Source organism: Lepidochelys kempii, chromosome 11, assembly GCF_965140285.1.
Source record: "Lepidochelys kempii isolate rLepKem1 chromosome 11, rLepKem1.hap1, whole genome shotgun sequence".
NCBI lineage: Eukaryota > Metazoa > Chordata > Testudines > Cheloniidae > Lepidochelys > Lepidochelys kempii.
The window spans coordinates 47,249,856-47,272,117 of record NC_136390.1 but is presented as its reverse complement, the minus strand read 5'-3'; the positions used below and the strand labels follow the sequence as shown (position 1 = coordinate 47,272,117).

Sequence of the window (22,262 nt, the reverse complement as noted above, 5' to 3'; positions counted from 1 at the left end):
GCAAATTGGTGAGGATTTTTACCAAACCTTTCCCAGGAAGTGGGGTGCAAGGGTTGGGAGGATTTTGGGGGGAAAGATGTGTCCAAACTATGTTTCCCAGTAAACCCAGTTAGAGTTTGGTGGTGGCAGTGGTTATCCCAAGGACAAAAGATAAAATTAATTTGTACCGTGGGGAAGTTTTAACCTAAGCTCGTAAAAGTAAGCTTAGGAGGTTTTCATGCAGGTCCCCACATCTGTACCCTAGAGTTCAGAGTGGGGGAGGAACCTTGACACAGGGTTAGCAATTGAAGTGTTGACCTAAATTTAGCTAGGGCACAGGACCACTTTGCTATAAGATACAGGTTTTCCAAAAGTGTACTAAGAAAGTAAAATTAATGCATACTTCAATCAAATGAAAATACAACAACAACAAAAAGCAACATGCTGGATTGGTGCTATTATTTTAATATCAGTGGTTTCACTTACCTGAAACAGACATCCAAGTCAATTTTTCTTAAAACATATCACCTAACTATTCAAGCATCAGAAAATACCATAGCTACGAAGTGTTTGAACTGCATGGATACAACCAGGTCCCACTCTACTGTACAGATTGGGCAGGCAAGTCGCCAAGGGCAGCAAAACATTAGGGGGAGCAAAATCTTTAATGATTCTTTATAGTGTGGGTAACTGAATGCTGAGAGAGACATACATTTTCCATTTGGTCTAAGGTAGCAAAATACCCTACAGCCAGCACTCAGAACAACCAGAATTTAATTGTGAGAGCACATTATTTAGCACTTACATTAATAGCCAGAGCCTGAAAGAAACCACTGTGAATTATGCTGAATTTTTCAGGTAAAAACAAATAGTAACCTGTATGAGCAAATATCAGTTTATTAGTTTTCTCTTCAAAGCACAAAGACAAAAACTCTGTGCACCTGCAAACACACCCAGATTTTTCAGCCCCTGAGCACACTGGTATGAGAACGGAGCTATCTGCAGCTGGGTTTGAACCCTGTTATACTTAACAAGGTTCTAATTAGAAATGAGCTTGACCCATACCCCAAGACCCAAATATCCCTAGGACTTGGGGAAATAGTTATGTGTAACTGATTTTAATAATCAATAATCTACTGGATTTTAGTAGGAAAAATAGTAATTGCTGTCAAACTAGACAAGATAATGTTGAGTCATCAGACAAAGCAGTTCTGTAGTCTTTAAAATCACTTCTCTCTTTTCTATTATAACCCTTCTTATCTATACTTTAAAATTGTTACTACGATTCCTTTACAAATTGAATTTAGTAACTGATCAGAAATAATAATAAAAACCACGTAAGAGCCACTAGGGGGAGCAAAGGTGTCAAAACACATTTTGATAACTTAAAAAGCATTCCATGTTTATACTTCAGCTTTTCATATTCATAGCAATCAACTATAGCCCGGTCTCCCATCCAGGGGGAGAATAGCATCTATCTGGCTTCAGACGTGGTATCAGAGAGAAGGCATAATGGTTAGGGTGCTGACCTGGCATCTGAGAAACCCAGATTTAAGTCCCTGCTGTACTATAGAGTTCCTGTGTGAACTTGAACAGGTTACATAGGGCAGGCCTACAATACTGCTTAAGTCAATCTAATTTAAGTTACTCAGGGGTGTGAAAAAGACAACCCCTGAGCAACACAAGTTACAGCAACCTAAGCGCTGTTCACACCACACTCTCCTGCCAACATAGCTTCTGCCTCTCACTGAGGTGGAGTAATTATGCTGACAGGAGACGCTCTTCCATTGGCATTGAGTACCTTCACCAGATGCACTACAGTGGTGCAGCTGCATCAGCGCAGCTGCCCAGATATAGCACTTCTAGCATAGACCTGCCCAGAGTTTCTCAGTGCATCAGTTCCCTATCTGTAAAGTGAGGATAATGCTGCCCTCTTTCACAGAGGTGTTGTGATGATAAAAACTAGGGTGGGCTGGAAAACAACAATTCTGTTTTACAAAAAATGTACAAGTTTCAAAATATGGTTTTGTTCTAGTGCGGAATGAAAACAATGCTTTTCAAAGAAGTTCAAAGAGATACAGAGACACATCCTAGAAGAGTCTGATGGTGAGGGCTAGGATCTGGGAGGCTGAGGTTCAAGTCCCTGGTCTGCCTGATACAGAGCAGGGACTTAAACCTAGCTCTCCCCCATCCCTGATGAGTGCTCTAATCACAAAGCTATTGGTTAATCTGAGAAATCTCTTAATTCCAATCTGGACTGTTGAAATCAATACATTTCCATAGAACATTTAGGTTTTCAATAAACTGCATTTTTCTGAAGAAAGAGGTTTTATTGAAAAGTTTCCAACCAGCTCTAATAAATATATTACAGTGATTATGAGGTGCTCAGATCCAAGTACCTTAGAGAGACAAGTAAGGTGTCTGAAATAGTCTCCTTCTGCTCCTCCACCTCCATGAACATGATACAGTTCTGTGGTGACCTAGAATCCTATTTTCGACATCTCCGACTCAAGGAATATTTCCAACACACCTCTGAACAACATACTAATCCAAAGAGACCTCCCTACCAACACTACAAAAAGAAGGATTCTGGATGTACTCCTCCTGAAGGTCGAAACAACAGACTGGACTTCTACATAGAGGGCTTCCGCCGACGTGCACAGGCTGAAATTGTGGAAAAGCAGCATCACTTGCCCCATAACCTCGGCCGTGCAGAACACAATGCCATCCACAGCCTCAGAAACAACTCTGACATCATAATCAAAAAGGCTGACAAAGGAGGTGCTGTTGTCATCATGAATAGGTCGGAATATGAACAAGAGTCTGCTAGGCAGCTCCCCAACACCACTTTCTACAAGCCATTACCCTCTGATCCCACTGAGGGTTACCAAAAGAAACTACACCATCTGCTCAAGAAACTCCCTGAAAAAGCACAAGAACAAATCCACACAGACACACCCCTATATCCCCGACCAGGGGTATTCTATCTGCTACCCCAAATCCATAAACTTGGAAATCCTGGATGCCCCTTCATCTCAGGCATTGGCACCCTGACAGCAGGATTGTCTAGCTATGTAGACTCCCTCCTGAGGCCCTACGCTACCAGCACTCCCAGATATCTTCGAGACACCACTGACTTCCTGAGGAAACTACAATCCATCAGTGATCTTCCTGAAAACACCATCCGAGCCACTATGGATGTAGAAGCCCTCTACACCAACATTCCACACAAAGATGGACTACAAGCCGTCAGGAACAGTATCCCCGATAATGTCACGGCAAACCTGGTGGCTGAACTTGTGACTTTGTCTTCACCCATAACTATTTCACATTTGGGGACAATGTATACCTTCAAATCAGCGGCACTGCTATGGGTACCTGCATGGCCCCACAGTATGCCAACATTTTTATGGCTGACTTAGAACAACGCTTTCTCAGCTCTTGTCCCCTAATGCCCCTATTCTACTTGCGCTACATTGATGACATCTTCATCGTATGGACCCATGGAAAAGAAGCCCTTGAGGAATTCCACCATGAGTTCAACAATTTCCATCTCACCATCAACCTCAGCCTGGACTAGTCCACCCAAGAGATCCACTTCCTGGACACTATGGTGCTAATAAGCAATGGTCACATAAACACCACCCTATCCCAGAAACCTACTGACTGCTATGCTTACCTACATGCCTCCAGCTTTCATCCAGACCACACCACATGATCCATTGTCTACAGCCAAGCTCTACAATACAACCTCATTTGCTCCAACCCCTCAGACAGAGACAAACACCCTACAAGATCCCTATCAAGCGTTCTTACAACTACAATATCCACCTGCTGAAGTGAAGAAACAGATTGACAGAGCCAGAAGAGTACCCAGAAGTCACCTACTACAGGACAGGCCCAACAAAGAAAATAACAGAACGCCACTAGCCATCACCTTCAGCCCCCAACTAAAACCTCTCCAATGCATCATCAAGGATCTACAACCTATCCTGAAGGACGACCCATCACTCTCACAGATCTTGGGAGACAGGCCAGTCCCTGCTTACAGACAGCCCCCCAACCTGAAGCAAATATTCACCAGCAACCACACACCACACAACAAAAACACTAACCCAGGAACCTATCCTTGCAACAAAGCCCGTTGCCAACTGTGTCCAGAGATCTATTCAGGGGACACCATCAAAGGGCCTAATCACATCAGCCACACTATCAGAGGCTCGTTCACCTGCACATCTACCAATGTGATATTGTAACATGTGCCAGCAATGCCCCTCTGCCATGTACATTGGCCAAACCGGACAGTCTCTACGTAAAAGAATAAACAGACACAAATCAGACGTCAAGAATTATAACATTCAAAAACCAGTCGGAGAACACTTCAATCTCTTTGGTCACTCAATTACAGACCTAAAAGTGGCAATTCTTCAACGAAAAAAACTTCAAAAACAGACGCCAACAAGAGACTACTGAATTGGAATTAATTTGCAAACTGGACACAGTTAACTTAGGCTTGAATAAAGACTGGGAGTGGATGTGTCATTACACAAAGTAAAACTATTTCCCCATGTTTATTCCCCCCCGCTAACTGTTCCTCACAGGTTCTTGTCAACTGCTGGAAATGGCCCACCTGATTATCACTACAAAAGGTTTTTTTCTGTCCTGCTGGTAATAGCTCACCTTACCTGATCACTCTTGTTACAGTCGGTATGGTAACACCCATTGTTTCATGTTCTCTGTGTATATAAAATCTCCCCACTGTATTTTCCACTGAATGCATCTGATGAAGTGAGCTGTAGCTCATGAAAGCTTATGCTCAAATAATTTTGTTAGTCTCTAAGGTGCCACAAGTCCTCCTTTTCTTTTTATAGTCAAGAAATTGCTATTCCTGCCAATTGGAATAGCCTTAGTGAAACCTTCTCATATCGATTGCACAGGGTCCTCTATCTTGGCCTTGGGCTAGAGTTCACCTCATCAGCCTCAGCACTCTGCTTGCATAGACTTCTTCCTGTGCCCACAGTGCCGAGCAGAGGTGAATATTAGAGGTGAATGAAGTATTCACAGCAAACAATCTAGCCTCTTTTTCTAGGCTAGATTGTCATGAGTTCACAACTTTCTTGAAATTAGTCATTTCCCAGCTTTCTGAAAAAAATACTGACTCTGGAGATTGATTACAAACAGGTCACTTTCAGTATTCATAGTCAAGCTGCACCAGTTCATTGTGATCAGCCATATAATTCACATGTTATTCTGACGGTTCCCTTTTTGGTTGAGCACGGGAAAAGCCACAGGGGCTTAGAATTTCTCAGGAAAAAAAGAGCAGGTTAGAAAACAGTAGACGATAAATAGGATGAGGGAAATTTAGAAGAATTTAAACCTTTTTTTATGGGCCATGCAGGCTTTGCCCTATTTCTCATTACTGGAAAAATTAAGCTACTGTAGGGTTCATTGGTTTGCTTCAACGTTTATATTTACTTTTCTCCAGGCACATTTGCACAAATACTTGTACATGACTGCACAGTTCTAGCTGTCCCAGGAAGGTGTGGTTGAATCCTCAGCCTGCTCCTTTACTTGTCTCACTGCCAAGACTCTGAGAAAGAGTTTGGGGAACATTGTGCTAAGCGGTGTTCCATCCCAGGGGGTTAAAGAAAGAGGGATGGGGCAGGGGAGTGCAGTGTGGCGTAGTTAGAATCCTCCTTCAAATCATCCAAATTAATGGTTAGCAACCTCATTTCAAAAAAGGAACAAACGCAAAGTCCGATTAACAGATAACATCCTTCAGAGCACAACGCATATGGTCTACGAGGAGCTGGATCAGAAACAGATTTTCCTTTAGTGTTGTGTTGTTCTAACCTAAGAAATTAGGACCATAGGGGCTACACACCAAAGATACATCTACACTGCACCATTCCTTCAGCAGCATGTAGAGTACATACCTGCCTAGCCCCCTAGCATGGGGATAAATAGCAGTGTAGCCAGAGAGGCGTGGTATAGGCAAGTGACACACCTGATGGGTGTGGGTATGTATGTGAGTCCATACCGTACACACTCTCTACTTGGCCAACCCAGGCCTCCCCATCTACACTGCTGGTTTTAGCAGTTTGTGGTGTCATGCTGCCTCCCCCAGAGGGGAAAGTCTCTGTGAGGGGGGTAGACAGCAGGGAAAGGCTTGGATAGGTCCCCACTGCAGAGCTTTTCCCCACCACAGGGAAAGCAGCACGGTGGGTCTGCCAGCTTCCAACTGCTGGAGACTCTGGCAGGGGGGAAAGGCTCTGTCAGTTCCCCACTGCTGGAGCATTTCCTCTCCACATGCAAAGGCTCTGGCAGAGGGGAATCAGTGTGGAAAAGTCTGAGCCTTTCCCCACTGCCTCCCCTCTGCCAGAGCCTTTCACTGACACATGTAGCTGTGTACCACAACGTGGATGCAGCCTGCTTTTCACTGCTGCATATAGCTACACTGCACATTGCCACCAGTGGTATGTAGTGTAGACGTAGCCCTAGAAAGCCAGAACTATCACAAGCCTGGCATTTAACTTGGACACTTGCTCAGGTCAGAGAGAAACCAGATGGGAGAAATCAAGAAATAAACTTGAGGCACCGTTCCAAAAAGAACAATATAATGGATATCAACTCCTCTCTAGAATCCTGCTTGGTTTTATTCCAGTTATACAGAAGAATGCCATCACTGTGTCCTGCTGTACATACTCACATGAATATTTACATAGAGTCATGACAATTTCTTATGTGAAACACACCTTTTTCAAAAGCCCTGCCTCAAATCATTGTTTTTTTTAGAAGGACCTAATCCTGATCCCAAATGAAGTTAATGCAAGACGCCCCATTGACATTAAAGGTTGAAGGACTGGGTTTAAACGTATGTTTTCTTAAAAGAAAGAGAGAGAGAGAGATACTTAAAAGCCTTACGAAGATTATACTCTTAAGTGGGGCAATTTTGCTATGTCAGTCACTGCACCCATGCACTCAACAAAAGTTGATGTACCTGGGAGCATGCAAAGCTCAATATGGTCCTGAGACAGTACTCACGATTTTTCAAGCTGTCTTTACACAGCTTTACTTTTGGAAACTGGAGATTTTCACAATTAAAATAAAACTCTATACAGATGTGGAAATATCTAAATATATACACAGCTGTTCTTGATATAAATACAGGGGGGGATTTTCAAAAACACCTAAGGGACTCGGAGTTATTTTAAATGACATGAGCTCCTAAATCACTGAAAAGCTTACCCACAGATTACATATAATGCTTGTAAGGCAAATTATCACTTGAGTCAGGGGATACTGGCATCTGTCATGTAATATGGACATTAACCTTTGACCCTAGTCAGATGATTGATGACAGGAAATAAAGATTAATAATCTTGCCAAATGAGTGGCTGCAGTGGAGTCTGTTACATCTTCTTATACAGAAAGATCACCTTTTGTTCAAGAGCTGTTTTAATTCAGAGTGTAACATTGCAAATTGCAACACTGGAATTTCACTGTAAATACTGTACATTTCATGACCAAGTAACTAGAACAACACAGTCAGTTCTTCCTGCACTTTCTAGTTTATATATTAAATAAAATATTGACTCTCCCACATTTTAATTCTTGTCATCATCTCCGAAAAAAATTACTTTTTTAATGTTGCTGTTTACTACTTACAAGCAAATAATGTCACAGTGGTGTTTACATTGTTTCTCTAGGTCTCAGATAATGAATATTCAATAACGTTAATTATTCACAAGCTGTAAATGCTGATGTGTAGACAAACATTTTTTAAAGCTTATCATCCTTGTAGCAGAAGAGTAAAGTTACACAGTTGAAAATAAACCACATTAGCCGGTATTATATGCGAAAGTACCAGCCTCGTAGATGAGCTGAAGATTCCTGTTGACTACAGTGTGCATTGGATTAGGCCCTTAAACTACCTAGGGAAGTTTAAGGACTGGTAGTAGTAAACTGTGGGATCTTTTTTATATCCACATGCCAGGTTATAGAGGCAGATAGCAAGCTAACACAAACATCCCCATTTTGCTGAATCACAGATATCAAGCTTAATTTCAACTGAACACCTCGTTCTAATAGTAACTTGGTATTTATTGCAGCCAAGGCCGGAGCCATTTTGAAGCAGAAACTGCCAGCTGTGTGAAATGAAACGTGCTCAAGGCTGCCGATGGTCGGAAATTAAATACAGGCTACAGCAGTGTCTGCCAATTTTGCAGCCAGAAGCAGCGTGGCGGCTGCCAATTGAACTTGAGGTGGCAGCACGGTAATGTCGCCCATTCACTAATGCAGTGGTTCACTAATTAATTTAAAGCAAATTATTTTTTAATCGTATCTTTGAGTCATTCTCCTGTACGTTGGAGAACAAGGACATCGGAGGTGTAGCTTCTTTACAAAGAATACACAGGAACATCCTGTCACTTGCTATAATAGCATTAGAGGAAGCTCCATTGCTTGTTCCAGTACATTAGATGGGGTTTCTCAGGGAAGCTTGGACAAGGCCGTGGTGCAGTGAGAAATGTGCAGCAGGATTCTTGTGCATTCTGAGTGACGCATTGATGGTGAACGTAAACAAACCCAAAGCAGGTATGGGGGTGTGAGCCACAATAACATCAGGCTCGTCGAAACTAAAGCTGAATATACATTTTGTGATACACTTAAGCTGCTCACTTAGCACAAAAAACCCCCATAAAGGTACCAGACTATAGAGTGAATTCTCTTCTCTCGGTGCTTTGGGATTTACATATGTAGCTCGCGCTGGGATAACAGGAAGTTACAGGCATGAAGAAACACAGCACCCTGATGGTGCAGTGCCAAAGTGCATTAATATTAAATGAGTGAGGTACACCAATCCCAGCACACCAAGGCAAACCCTCCCCCCCCCCGCCCCATAGCTGAACCAGGGTAATGCGGTTGCACACAGGGAGGCAATGCAAGTAGAGCAGCAGCAGCAGCATGCAGGAAGCGAGGGGTCAGTAAGCTAAGAGAGGGATGCTGCTACTGTAACATGGCTCTTCCCATTCGCCACCTGCCCCATAAGAGGGTTAGGTAACGGTCAGTGGACACTACTTAGGCCACTGAAGCCTTTGCAGAGCAGTCCCAACCATCTAGCCAGTAAGTGCTCAGCTCCTAAGGCCTGTTTCATTTGCAAAGACAGAGGATAAATGCAGGTTATGTTGAACAAGTGGAACTTCATTAAACCCTGAGCACTGCTCTGTCTAGGCGGCTGAATTGCTTCCATTCTCACTGCCCACATTCCCTATTCCCCCCATGTCCTGTCCATAACAGACTCTCCCGGGAACATGGACCCTCTGACTCCAATTCATTAATCTCCAACGCCAAGCACTGCCCACAGAAAAGCAAACAGACCAGTATGTGTGTGTTCCGAAATTTTTTGCACAGTCTCTCCTTGACCTGTCCTCCTGGTTCATGCTGGGCTACATTCACAACACAGATATTAATTATGGGTCATTGATTATTTCCATTTTAGAGATGGGGGAGAGAGGATCTGCACAAACAGCACCAACCTAGATTTGTGAAGACTGATGGACCCTCACTCATCTTTAGGAGCATCCCAGAATTCAGCCCAAGTGCAGATGAGCTCTTAGTGAAATGGTTTTCCCCCACCCTATGAGGCTCTTCAGAGCCTGGCGTATCTTCTTCTCCCCAACTCTCTCTGAGGAAGTAGCATGGATGCCATTATCATCCTCGCCCTCTAATCAAATTTATTCTAGTATATAATGCAGAAATGTTGCCTCCAAGGAATTACAGTCTGTGATGTCTTGGGGAATTGGTCCATGTACAATTTATGAATTCAGTTTGATATTATGAACTCTGCATATTTTAGCCCTTGTCATGATTTTTACTGTATTCTTACCTCATATTTCTTGTGCTAAGAAGCAAGGAGCGGTGCTCGTGCATCTACCTTTGAAAAGACAGTCGTTAAGGGCTAATGACAAGTGACTAGACCTGGCCCATACAGAAAAATGGGATGGCTGAAGTCTGGGGGTAAAGTCAGTTTTCTCCAAGGTCTCAGCACCAGGCTAGGGGTAGTAGAATTTCCCAGAAGAGAAACAAAGAAACCAGTGTTGGTACAGCCCTTTACAACACAAATGCCGAGAAGTTGGGGAGGGAACTCACAGACACATAGGATGCTTGAGCAGGGGAGAGGAACAGAGGGTCAGGTTTTCACAGCAGGGGGGTCTTGTTTAAATAGAGTACCAGTTTAGGAAGAAGGGAAATGGCTGCACAGGAAGGAGAGACTCCATGATTTAGAGGACAAACCGTGTGCAGGAGGGGGTGATGCTATACTCTTTAGAGGACTCTGACCTAAGCCCAGAGAATGTTCACGAGTAGTGAGGAAACTGGGGTGAGATAATGCATAGAGGTGTTTTCTTGTTTTGTCTGCATCTGTTCATTTCTTGTGCTGCTAAAGAGAAAGTGTGATTGTTTTTTGGAACCCTTACTAAGTCTAAGAAGCTCACAAAAGCTGATGCTCAAATAAATTTGTGTCTCTAAGGTGCCAGAAGCACTCCTTTTCTTGTTGTGGATACAGACTAACACGGCTGCTGCTCTGAAACCTTACTAAGTCTGTGTACCTGTGATCACTATGGTGCCTCACTGAAGAGGTAATTGTAAACCTGAGTATCCACAATGTTGATGTTCTGGGAAAAGGAGTGCTTAAGTTACTAGGGAGTCTAGGGGGTCAGTACTGGTCTTGGGGGCCTTGGCAGCTGGGGCACTGGACCTCATTTCTGTCAAGAGGTGGCAGACAGGGGACCTGGGCCCAGGAAACATGCATGAGCGGCCCAGGAAAGAACCAGTGTTGCGGCCTATTCAGCGTGAGGGAAGCTTAAGGGCACATGGACCCAGGATGGTGAGTGTGGGACCCAAATGCAGCAGCCTTCTGACTGTGCAGCTGGGAGGACCTCTGCCAGGGCTGTGTGACACTGACAAAAACATTGTATTTTCCTTTGTAATATAATGCAATGTTTCTTGCTGTTGGCCTAATGTATTTAAATAGGGTTGGAGACCTGTATAGTTCAGAGAGTTTGCTAGCATATGAACGCTACACTTAAACAATATACAGTGTTCTATGGATATTAGCTGTTCCCCATCTCCTGAGGCATGTTTCGTGCTTCTGACAGTCTAGCTAAGTTTAACCTGAGATTTATGTGATTGAAGCTGCAGGGAACCCTGAGCCATGGCGATTCTCGAGGGCTCTCTGAGTTCAGTGTTTACCATGCTCGCAGTAAGCATCAAAATCTCCTGGCCATATCCACATAACTTGTTAGCCTCCAGTCACAATGTAATGTGATGCATCAGACACCTTCCAGTTGGCCTAAGGGGTTCCAGATTTGGCTCGTGGCCACATATTATAATAATTGTTTCTAATAAACAACATATTTTGGGAGGGACATCATGCTTTTAATGATTTATTCTGCATGTTGTTTCCTTTAGAGGAAACAGCAAGCAGGAACTTCACAAAATGAGCTCAGGCAACCATCACTGTAACTGCTAAAGCTGTTAATGCATCAAATCCCTGTATCTGAACACTAGAACTGGATGAAAAACAGATTTTCTGTCCTCTGAAAAATTTCAATATTTTTTAAAAATCCTGAATTGGGACAAAAAGCCAAAATTTTGAAAAATTTTGCAGAGAAATTCAAAAGAGAAAAATTGTTTCTAATCAGTAAATTCAAAATGCTGTGTTTTGATTTCAACTATTTTTGAAGTTTTATTTCTATATATATAAATTTTTTAACAAAGCCATTTTGAAATGGAAAAGTTTTCATTTCCAACAAGCAGAAATGTTGTGTTTTGACATTTCAGATGATTTTTGTCCAAAATCAGTACAATTTCACAGGGAATTTGGGTTTAATCAAAACTGGATTTTCTTATGGAAAACTGTTTAGACTAAAATTTTTCAACCAGCTCTGCTGAACACCGCTTGTACTAGAAGAGTTCAAATATGGCTCTGAAGTCAGACTTCACAAAGCGATCCTAGTTCTATAATGGGCCAAACCAAAATCCTATCTCTAAACATCCCATGACTTTGGGAAAGTTCAGAGTCGATCCACTTCCAAACTTAGTAGCTTGGGTCTGTCTCTAGAACATACCTTTATTCCTAAGCAGACCAAAAATGCATTAAAAGGGGTAATTAAATCAACTATTTTCCTGGAGTTTTTAATGAAACCTTGAAAACCTGTCACACTAACCAGTGCTGCGTACAGAGGAATAAAACCTGAGCTGCCATAAACTCAAAGAGAGCCAATGAAGCCAAAGTCATCTTCTGACTCTGAGTAAAGAGATTAATTTTGGGTTGTTGATGGCTAATGGCAATGCTGGCTCAGCAAACAAAAAGAGCAACTCTATAGGCTTGATCCAAAGCTCACAGAAGTCAATGGGAATTTTTGCATTGACTTCATTTGCTTTTGGATCAGATCCTATAGTAGTTTCCTGGGCAGGAGCATAAGAGCAAATGAAGGATCCCTATTGCCCTGCCCCTCTAGCGTATCCACACAGGGTAGCCATAATTTGACCCATCGTTGGTGAAGTCTGTAAAGTGCTTTGAGGTCTTGCAGAATGGAAGGGCTTTGGGGGGTTTAAACAGCTGGTAGTACTGATAATGATTGAACGTAGATAACGTAGAGATAGGTGAACTGTGACGAGTTTGGGTTTTGTGAACACCTCACACAATGTGTCCTGTCATTTAAACACAGGTTTCCTTCTGGGGATGACTTGTACAAGCCACACCCATTTCTCTAGATAAAGGGAAGCCTGGCTGGGTGCAGAGTCAGGTGTGGGGATGAGCAGTCACATGTCGCAGCCCTAAGACTGTACATGTGCTCTCTTCATTTTAAATCGGTAAGATGCACCAAGGGTAAGTGCAGTCTGCCATCAGCACTGGCAGCTTAAACTCTCTTCCCACAGAAGTCCCTACCCATATGGGGACACCATTACCACCTATGACTTCTCCTCTGTGGGTTCAAAAGGAGGAGGAAGAAGGTCCCATGTGGTTCCCAGTGGCCCCCTTTCCTCTGCCCACAGGCAGAAGCATGAAGATACCCTAAAGACTCACATTCCCAGTTGCTTCCCTTTCCTGGGAAGGGCAAATTTAGATCTCCCAATATAGCTCCTGGATCACTTTAGCTCTCCCTGATTTGGATTTAGAGAGGCAGGGAGGGGTGGAGAACAATACTTCTCCTCTCCCTTTGGCTCCTGGTAGACCCTGAGCCCAGGACAAAGGGAAATGAAGATCCTTCTTTGCTTTGCTATACTGTGAGATCCTACAGGGAGAAGGGTGGGTTGGCAGATGTGGGGAGCAGGGTCATTCAGTGGGACAAACAGGACCCAAACAGGGACATTTCAATAGGAGCTATGCCCCTAAATACCATTTAAAATTTGGCCCATGGTTACCTGTAGTATGGTCACAATCTCCAGAGCACCACTCATGGCATGAGGAAGCTCTGCAGGCACACTACCCTCAGCTCCCTCTTAGGTCTCCCAGAGACTTTCCACAATCCAAAGTATTTAAAACAAGATACCTAGAGTCTAATTTATTGAGTCATTACACACAGTTTCTGGTGGAAGGCCCAGTCGCTTCCCTCTTGGCTAAGATATTACGCAGGGCTTGTGCTCAGTTTCTCCCTGATCCCTTTAAATTACCCTCCACAAGTTCCAACCAAACTGGCAACACAGACTTTTAAGGAACAGAACTCAAAAGAAAACCTTCATAATAAAATCCTTTGCTCAGGGGCACCTCTACTGGGATGTGATCTTCCAGCCTTCCTCCAGAGGTTGGAGGTAGGGGCTCCCCACCTCAGTCCTTCCCCCCCTGACCTGTCTCTTCTAGTGTGTCCCCTGCCTTCCTACTTCCTGCATCTCCTCCAGCTCTGGCCTCTGCTTCACCCAAAGACTCTCCCAGGCATCTCCATTATCTACCCCAGAGGCCTGATTGGGTCACATGTTCATCTGCCTTTTCCTACCTGGCAAGGAAAGTTGGTGATGTCACAGGTGGGGCTGAGACCCATCTCTTCTTAAGGGCCAGCCATCCTGTGACATTGCCATATTGGGTCAGACCTATGATCCATTTAGTCCAGAATCCTCTCTCTGGCAGCCAGTATCCTGTTTGTCATAGGAAGATGCAAACCTGAGGATTTGAGCAAACAGGGCTCACGAATGAAGGGAGTAGATGTGAGGGGAATCAGGACTGGTGTGTATGTGAGTGTAGAGAGTGGGTGGGGGGCATGCAGAGTTGGGAGAAGAGGGCCCAGGAGTGAGGGGTGTGGTGTGTGTAGGAGGGTGCTGGTTGCGGGCGATAGGCAGGAGTGTAAGTGAAGTTGGGCAAATACATTTAATAAATAAATAGGTACAGAATAATAATTAATAAAAAAACAGTGGACTTTTGAATACAGAAGACCAGATCCTTAGTTCTGAAGACCAGATCTGAAGTTAAGGGAACTATGTTGATTTACATCAGCTGAGGATTTGGCCCATGCTATATGAGTGGGTTTGAAATTAGACAAAACAATTTCACCCTTCCCTGCTTGCAGTATATTATTCATTATTAGTAGTATTATGAGTTAGGAAGAGGAAGTAGCAGATATATCAAAAGAATGATGTGACAAGATAACGTAAAACTATAACATGCTGAAAATATTCAGATAAGACACAATTTGGTGCAACAGGAATAGTGTCTTCAGATTCTGAATTTGCTAAACAGATATACTACAGTATGAGCACTGAATTAGCAACCGTCAAGGGAGAGGCAAAAAAAAAAAAAAAAGAGAGAGATTTGCCACAGCAAAATGGAAAATGTCTCCTGACGTCCATTAAGCACAGTAATCTAATACTAACAGGGATAGTGTACGGAACTGTTATCTGGTCTGCTGTCTGATTCACTCTGCAGATACCTTCTTAAATCAATAGCACTCACATTGATTTTTCCAGCATACTGCATTCCAGTAAAAAGCAAAAAACAAAACCCCACAACCCAGGATGAGTCAGCTATTTCCTACTCTTGGGGCTTTTTGATGCTCTTTTGTTTAGGAAAAAATACCCAGAAGAAGCAAAGTATACACAAATATTTGCAAATAATGAACCTGTCAGTTGTACCATCATATGATTTTGGAGTTTGTCACAACTCAGAAACCAGAGTGTTGCAATTTACAGACTACAGTGGGTATGGCAGAGACAACAACCGGACAGACCCAAAATCCACAGAAGCCATACTGGTAAAGCTGTGTAGTGCAATTTAGGTGCCTGCCACAGGGAGCAAGTAAGGCCCCACTTAACTGTCATGAGCTGGAGGTAGTCCATGTTGATCCCAACACATCAACACTTATAGGTGGGCCCTGTGGGTTCCTGCAACTTCTGCTATAGTTTAACCAGGGTGCTGCATGGCCTATTGATTACAAGTTACTGCTGCCTGAGGTACCTTTTGCTTACCATCTTTTTAATCTAATAAATTAACAATACATTTAAATTTAGTATCACAAAGGACAACTTAATTTACTATATGCAGTGTAGTTGTAGCAGTGGCGGTCCCAGGATGTTAGAGAGACAAGGTAGGTGAGGTAATATCTTTTATTAGACCAATTTCTGTTGGTCTTTTCACAAAGCTATCACTCGGTGTTTGACCTATCAGTCCTCATCCTTAAAGGAAACCTGCAGAATACTTTCAAAAGACAAGCCTGGAAGCTTAAACTCATAACTCTGCTAGACACTGACAATCATAGACTGAACAGAGACACTGGATTTATGGCTTATTACAACAATCTGTAGCCCACTAACCCCTCTTTTTGTCCTACGACTGCAGAGATGTTAACAGGCAATTCTACCTTGAATGGTCTCTAAGAATATATGCTAACTACGTCTGCTAAAAAAATCTTTTCCATTTTGCAGTTAGCTGTGACACCGGGAGTACCTTTCCCAGACCTGAAGAAGAGCTCTGTGTGTCTTGAAAGGTTGTCTCTCCCTCACCAACCGATGTTGGTCCAGTAAAAAATACTACCTCATCCATCTAGTCTCAACTTAAGTTACCTGTTTTCTCTCCCTTCAACTGCAACCCTAAATGCCCGCTCCATTAAATTCCATGAAATCAGTACATCAGTAATCTGTCTCTGTCTTGGAATTTCATATACATTTCAAGAAACTTGCCAAAGATACACTGAGGTGCTTGCAAAAAAAAAATATAGCCCAAGGAAACAAGTTAGAGGTCTTGAGTCAGACTTAAGTATAAATCTTCTTGGGTTCTCTCTGTTGTTTCTTTAGGACACTTTTCGATTGAAGACACAAGATAAATCCTAACCTCTATTACAATATGTCTTTCTCACAGTGCCTCAGTGTCTACTGCTGCACTTCCAGGCTTTGCACTCATATGTTTGCATAATTATTGTGGCCTTGGGGTTGTCTGAGAAGTCAATGTTAAAACTTCAGTGCAATATAGAAAATGGTGGTGTTTATTGCTCTTTTCCAGTAGTCGTGCTATTTTAAGGCTTGGGGACAGGAACTGAGATGTATTACTACCCTCATCTCAGAATGTGAAGGCACAGAATGTATTCTTGTCCCATCTCCCAAGATTATTCAAGGTTGTAGAGCAGACTGTGTCCAGAGGCCTTTTGTGGGTAGTCCAGCATCCAAAATCTCATTCTCTTTTGCATTGTGAAGTAGACTTTCTAAGCCAATTGAAGAACAAATTAATAAACTGGGCCCAGGGGAAAGCAAAACATGCAAATGTTTTGGGAGTAATTTATAGTAATATATAAAATTTATGATGGGCGCTGTTATCAACACATTGCTAAAAAGGATCTTTAACAGCTACTAAAACAGAATGATCTAAACCAGTGGTTCTCAAAGCCGGTCCGCCACTTGTTCAGGGAAAGCCCCTGCCGGGCCGGACCAGTTTGTTTACCTGCCGCGTCCGCAGGTTTGGCCGATCGCGGCTCCTACTGGCTGCGGTTCGCCGCTCCAGGCCAATGGGGGCTGCGGGAAGCGGCGCAGGCCAAGAGACATACTGGCCGCCCGTCCAGCAGCCCTCATTGGCCTGGAGCGGCGAACCGCAGCCAGTGGGAGCCGCAATCGGCCGAACCTGCGGACGCGGCAGGTAAACAAACTGGTCTGGCCCGGCAGGGGCTTTCCCTGAACAAGCGGCGGACGGGCTTTGAGAACCACTGATCTAAACTATTCCTAGCTCTTTACAGAATTCTGTCTTTCATAGGCCTGAATATTTCACTGTCCATTTTTATTATACTTGTTTGGTTTTTTAGTCCCTTTTCCTATACTAAATAACATGCATGTTGTCATAACACATGAACAGAGAAAGGCATGAATGGATTTGTGTCATATGAGTTATCCCATTAGTGGCAAATATTAAGCAAGTTAGGTCATATTTTGTCATCAGATACACCATTGTAAATCTGGAGTAATCTGGGCTACATGGGCTTTGAGTGGTTGATTGAAGTGTGAAGCAGGGGAGGCTTTGAGCGGGGGCAACTGCTTTGAGCCAGCAGCCTTATAAAAAGGCAGCCCATGGTGAACCTACTGAGCAACGAACAGAGGAGACGTAAAAAGAGGGAATTTGCCTGGGAGGTGACCTAGGGAGAGCGCCCACAGAGTTTTTGCCTTTCAGGCTTTTGGGAACAGTTAATACGTTGTCTGATCAGGCTCTTGATACATTACAAGGAAGAAAATATGGATACTGAGGGATAGCTGTTGTGATCTGCACAGGATGTGCCATGTTTGTCTTTCTCCTGGAGGATAGGAGTGACTTGATCCATACAAAGTGCAAGTGGGTCTCTGTACTGGAAGAAAGGTTAAAGGACTGGAGGTTCAAGTCTCAACCCTGTATTGCATCAGAGAAAATGAAGACTTCCTGGACAGAAGTAAGGATTTGGTACTCTGAGTAGAGCGTGCCAAAGAATCAGAGAGGGCAGTGCAAGGGGGACTGAAGAACAGGAAAGAAAATTGGCAGCGCATGACCTCCAGAAGAAGGAGGAAGATAATCAGTGTACCCCCAACACAGATAGAGGTAAGCACCTGCTTTCAGGCTCTCTGCACAGGTACTGCTGCTGAGAATGCCTTGGAAGAGTCATCTGAGGCAAGGGATCAGAAGGAGAATCTGTCAACTGGACAGCATGGGATGCATTGTCCTAGGAATGGGAGTTCCATGATCACCACTCCCAAGAGGAGGAGAAGTGTGGTGGTGGTCAGGGACTCCCACCTAAAGGGGACAGAGTCATCAACCTGCCATCCAGACCGGGAATCCTGAGAAGTGTGCTGCTTGCTTGGAGCTACAATTCAGAATGTGATGGAGAGTCTGCCAAGACTCATCAAGCCCTCAGACCATTACCACTTCCTGCTTATCCATAGGAGCACCAACAGTACTGCCAAAAATGACCTTAAGCAGATCACTACAGATTACATGGTTCTGAGAAAAAGGATAAAAGAGTTTGGGGCACAAGTGGTGTTCTCATCCATGCTCCCTGTTGAAGGAAAAGGCCTGGGCAGGGACTATTAAAGCATGGAAGTAAAAACATGACTACACAGATGGCACTGGTGAGAGGGCTTTGGTGTCTTCAACAATGAGCTGATGTTCCAGGAAAGAGGATTACTGTGCTGGGATGGGCTCCAGGTATCAAATACTGAGAAGGGCATATTTGGACATTGTCTGGCTAACCTAATAAGAAGAGCTATAACCAGATCTTATGGGGGATGGTGACAAAAATCCGGCCAATGTGCATCTAGGCTCAAGCAATAACGTCAAGGGGAAGGAGCTAAATTCTGAAAAAGGGACGAGAAACCACAACTGCATTAAAGAGGCAAGAAGAAAAGCAACAAGACAGCCTGTAAAATAGTTGTGATATGTGAAGACAATTATGACTTAATATGACTACTTACATGATTGAAGTACCAGCATTGAGGGATATAGTTTGTTCCAGAAGAATAAGTATGGGCGAAAAGGAGGAGGTGTCATGCTGTATGTCAAGAATGTATACACTTGCTCTCAGGTCCAAGAGGAAGTGAGTGGCAGACCTACTGAGAGCTTAGGGTGAGAGAATAGTAGTAGAGATGTTTTGGTGGGGGTCTATTATAGACCACCAAATCAAGAAAAGGAAGTGGATGGGGCATTCACAAGCAGGTAACACAAGATTAGCTACCACACATGAGCTAGTATTAATGGGGAAATTTATGGGAGCTGGCAGTTCATAAAAGATGTAATATTAGAGGCTCAGCATCAAGCTATTCCCATGCAGAGGCAAGATAAGAGCCACAGGAGGCCAATGTGGCTGCACAAGCAGTTCTTTAGCTATCTAAAAACCTAAAAGGATACATACAGGAAATAGAAGGAGGGGCATGTCACCAAGAAAGTATACATGGGAACAGTGCAAGCGTGTTGGGACAAACTCAGGAAAGCCAAGACAAAGAATGAGTTACAGATGGCAATAAATGTTACAGACAACAAGAAGGGGTCCTACAAAAGGAGGAGCTGGGGAAGTAAAGACCAGTCAGCCTGACCTCAATACCTGGGAAGCTATTAGAGCAATGTATAAAACATTCAATTTGGGAATATCTGGAGGATGAAGGGTTAATCACTAGCAGCCAGCATGGATTTCCAAATCACGCCAAACCAGTTGGATTTGCATCTTTGACAGAGTAACTGGTTTGGTGTATGGGAGGATGCAGTGAACCCAATATACTTGGACTTTAGCAAGGCTTTTGACATAGTCCCACATGACATTCTGATAAGTAAGCTGGAGAAATGCAGGCTCTGTGGAACTACCATTAAGTGGATACATAATTGGTTAAACAACCGCAAACAAATAACTATCATGATATCAGATTGGAGGGGATCTCAAGTGGGGTTGCACAGGGATCTGTTTTGGGTCTGGTGTTATTTAACATCTTTATTAATGACCTGGATGTAGGAATAGAGAGCATAGTGATCACATTTGCAAATGACACAACGCTCGGGAGGGAGGAGGTTGCAAACACTTTGGAAGATAGAGCTAAAATTCAAAGGGATCTTGATAAATTGGAGAGCTGGGTTATAGACAATAAAATGAAATTCAGTGAAGACAAATGTAAAGTGCTACACTTAGGGAAGAAAAACCAAATGCACAAATACAGAATGGGGGATAATTGGCTTGACAGCAGCACTGCTGAGAAGGATCTGGGAATTGTGGTGGATCACAACCTCTACAAGAGTCAACAGTGTGATGCTGTTGCAAAAAAAAAAAAAAAAAAAGCAAATGCAATTTTAGGTTGCATTAACAGAAGCATAGCCTGCAAGTCACGGGAGATGATAGTACCACTCTACTTGGTGCTGGTTAGGCTGAAGCTAGAGTACTGTCTTCAGTTATGGTCACCAATATATAGAAAGGATGTGAAGAAACTGGAAAGGATCCAGAGGTAAGCAACAAAGATGATCAAAGGGACAGAATGCAAGCCATATGAGCAAAGGCTGAAGAACTGGAAAAGAGGAGTTTGGAAAAGAGGTGATTAAGGAGGAACATAAAAGCAGTATTCAAATACTTGAAAGGTTGTCACAAAAAAAGATGGAGAACAGTTGTTCGCTGTTGCCACAGAGGGCAGAACAAGAGGCAGTGGGTTCAAAGTACAGCACAGCAGATGTAGATTAAATCTCAGCAAAAAGTTCCTAACTGTAAGAACAATAGGACAATGGAACAGGGAGGTCATGGAAGCTCCTTCACTCAAGGTTTTCAAAGGAAAGCTGGATAACCATCTGTCTTTGGATGGTTGACACACAACAAATCCTGCATCTTGGCAGGAGGTTAGACTAGATGACCCTTGCAGTCCCTTCTATCCCTATGGTTCTATGACTCTATGCTGCCCCACAGTTTGGACTATTTGGGTGTGAAGAGCAGTGCACACCAAAGTGCTGCACTGTAACTCCCCTGTGTGGACTTTGCGTCCATGAACTAAAAAGTTTCTGGTTCATATTAAAGTAATTCATTTACCTGATAAGTTGTTCAGGTTCACAGTGATGTGACTGGGAGCAGACTCTGGCCTGTTGTGTTTAGGGATAACTTTGCAGAGGTGTGGTGTTTTGCTTTGTTTTATTTACGAACCATTTCAGCCCAGCTGTGAGCTCTTCTACCTCAGAGAAAACCATATAATTTTAAACTAGAAAGTCTGTCACCTGCAGTGAGGATCTCAATAGAAGTTAGCCATTCCTACATCTATCTTAAAGAACGAGTAAGCAACTCTAGTTTCTAAACATACCTGATACTCCAAGAGGCTATTAAAGCTGGTGAGCCCATGGCAACCAAGATCATCATGAGGAAATACAGAAACTGAACTTTCGCATACACCTTTTTTTACACACTATCTAGTTTGAACTCTGTGTACAGCAAGACAATATGTGAGGTTAATAGACATTATTGCTCCCCATGCCAAGGGGGTTTCTTTCAGAAAATCAATATAATTGGATAGAGCAATATATTTCTAATATCCAGTAAATGAAATTTTAACCCAGAGTAGTAAATAATTCCCCCCAACATGGTACATAATTCCCATGCACATGGGTGATATCGTTATAGCTACTACTGTGAGCAGAGCTGGAAATTTCAAATTATGGAACAAGTTATGTGTACCTGGGTTATAGGCTAAACTACCATAGGAGAGTATGGGGTATTTCATAATTATTTAGTAGCGTTATAGGAAACAGTGCTAACTTACTGTAATTCTACTTCTTTGCTATGTGATCACTTACATTTATTAGAAGCAATAGTAGTTGAGGACACTCAGCACCGGGCAGGAGACACTTTCTACCTCGCAAGAACGGACCCTTGCCTGCACTATGAAAATGACCCAGTGCTGACAATAAGTGTCAATAAAAGGTGCAAGTGATCCAGTTCTGAACACACTTAGCTGCAAATGTGGCCAAGGACAAACACTGTTCAGCATCATTTCAGAAACCATGGCTAAGCGCACGAGTCCTGATCACTACTTCCACTTCTGTTGCTCATATTCAGGTCCAAATTCTGAAAAGCACTAAGGCCCAGATCCTTAGAGGTATTTAGGGTTAACTTCAGTTTAAATCAATGGCAGTTAGGCACCTAAATACATTAGAGGATCTGGGCCAAACCCCTCCCGGGAGATGCTGAGAATTCTCAATTCCTCTTGATATCAGCCTTAGAGATCTATACCTCATAAGATCAGTCGTGAATGTGCAGCTTTGGCCTTCCCTCCTTTTAGCAGTTGCCCAAAAGTCAAGATACAACACCAAGGAATGCTCTAAATAAGAGGGA

The 22,262-nt window shown here is 43.2% G+C and overlaps 1 protein-coding gene across 1 annotated transcript in view; it reads right to left on the bottom strand.

The window, feature by feature from the left end:
* PPP1R1C (protein phosphatase 1 regulatory inhibitor subunit 1C) overlaps positions 1-22,262 on the bottom strand; it is an 83,911-nt gene that overhangs the window by 22,697 nt on the left and 38,952 nt on the right. The gene's annotated exons all lie outside the window — the stretch shown is intronic.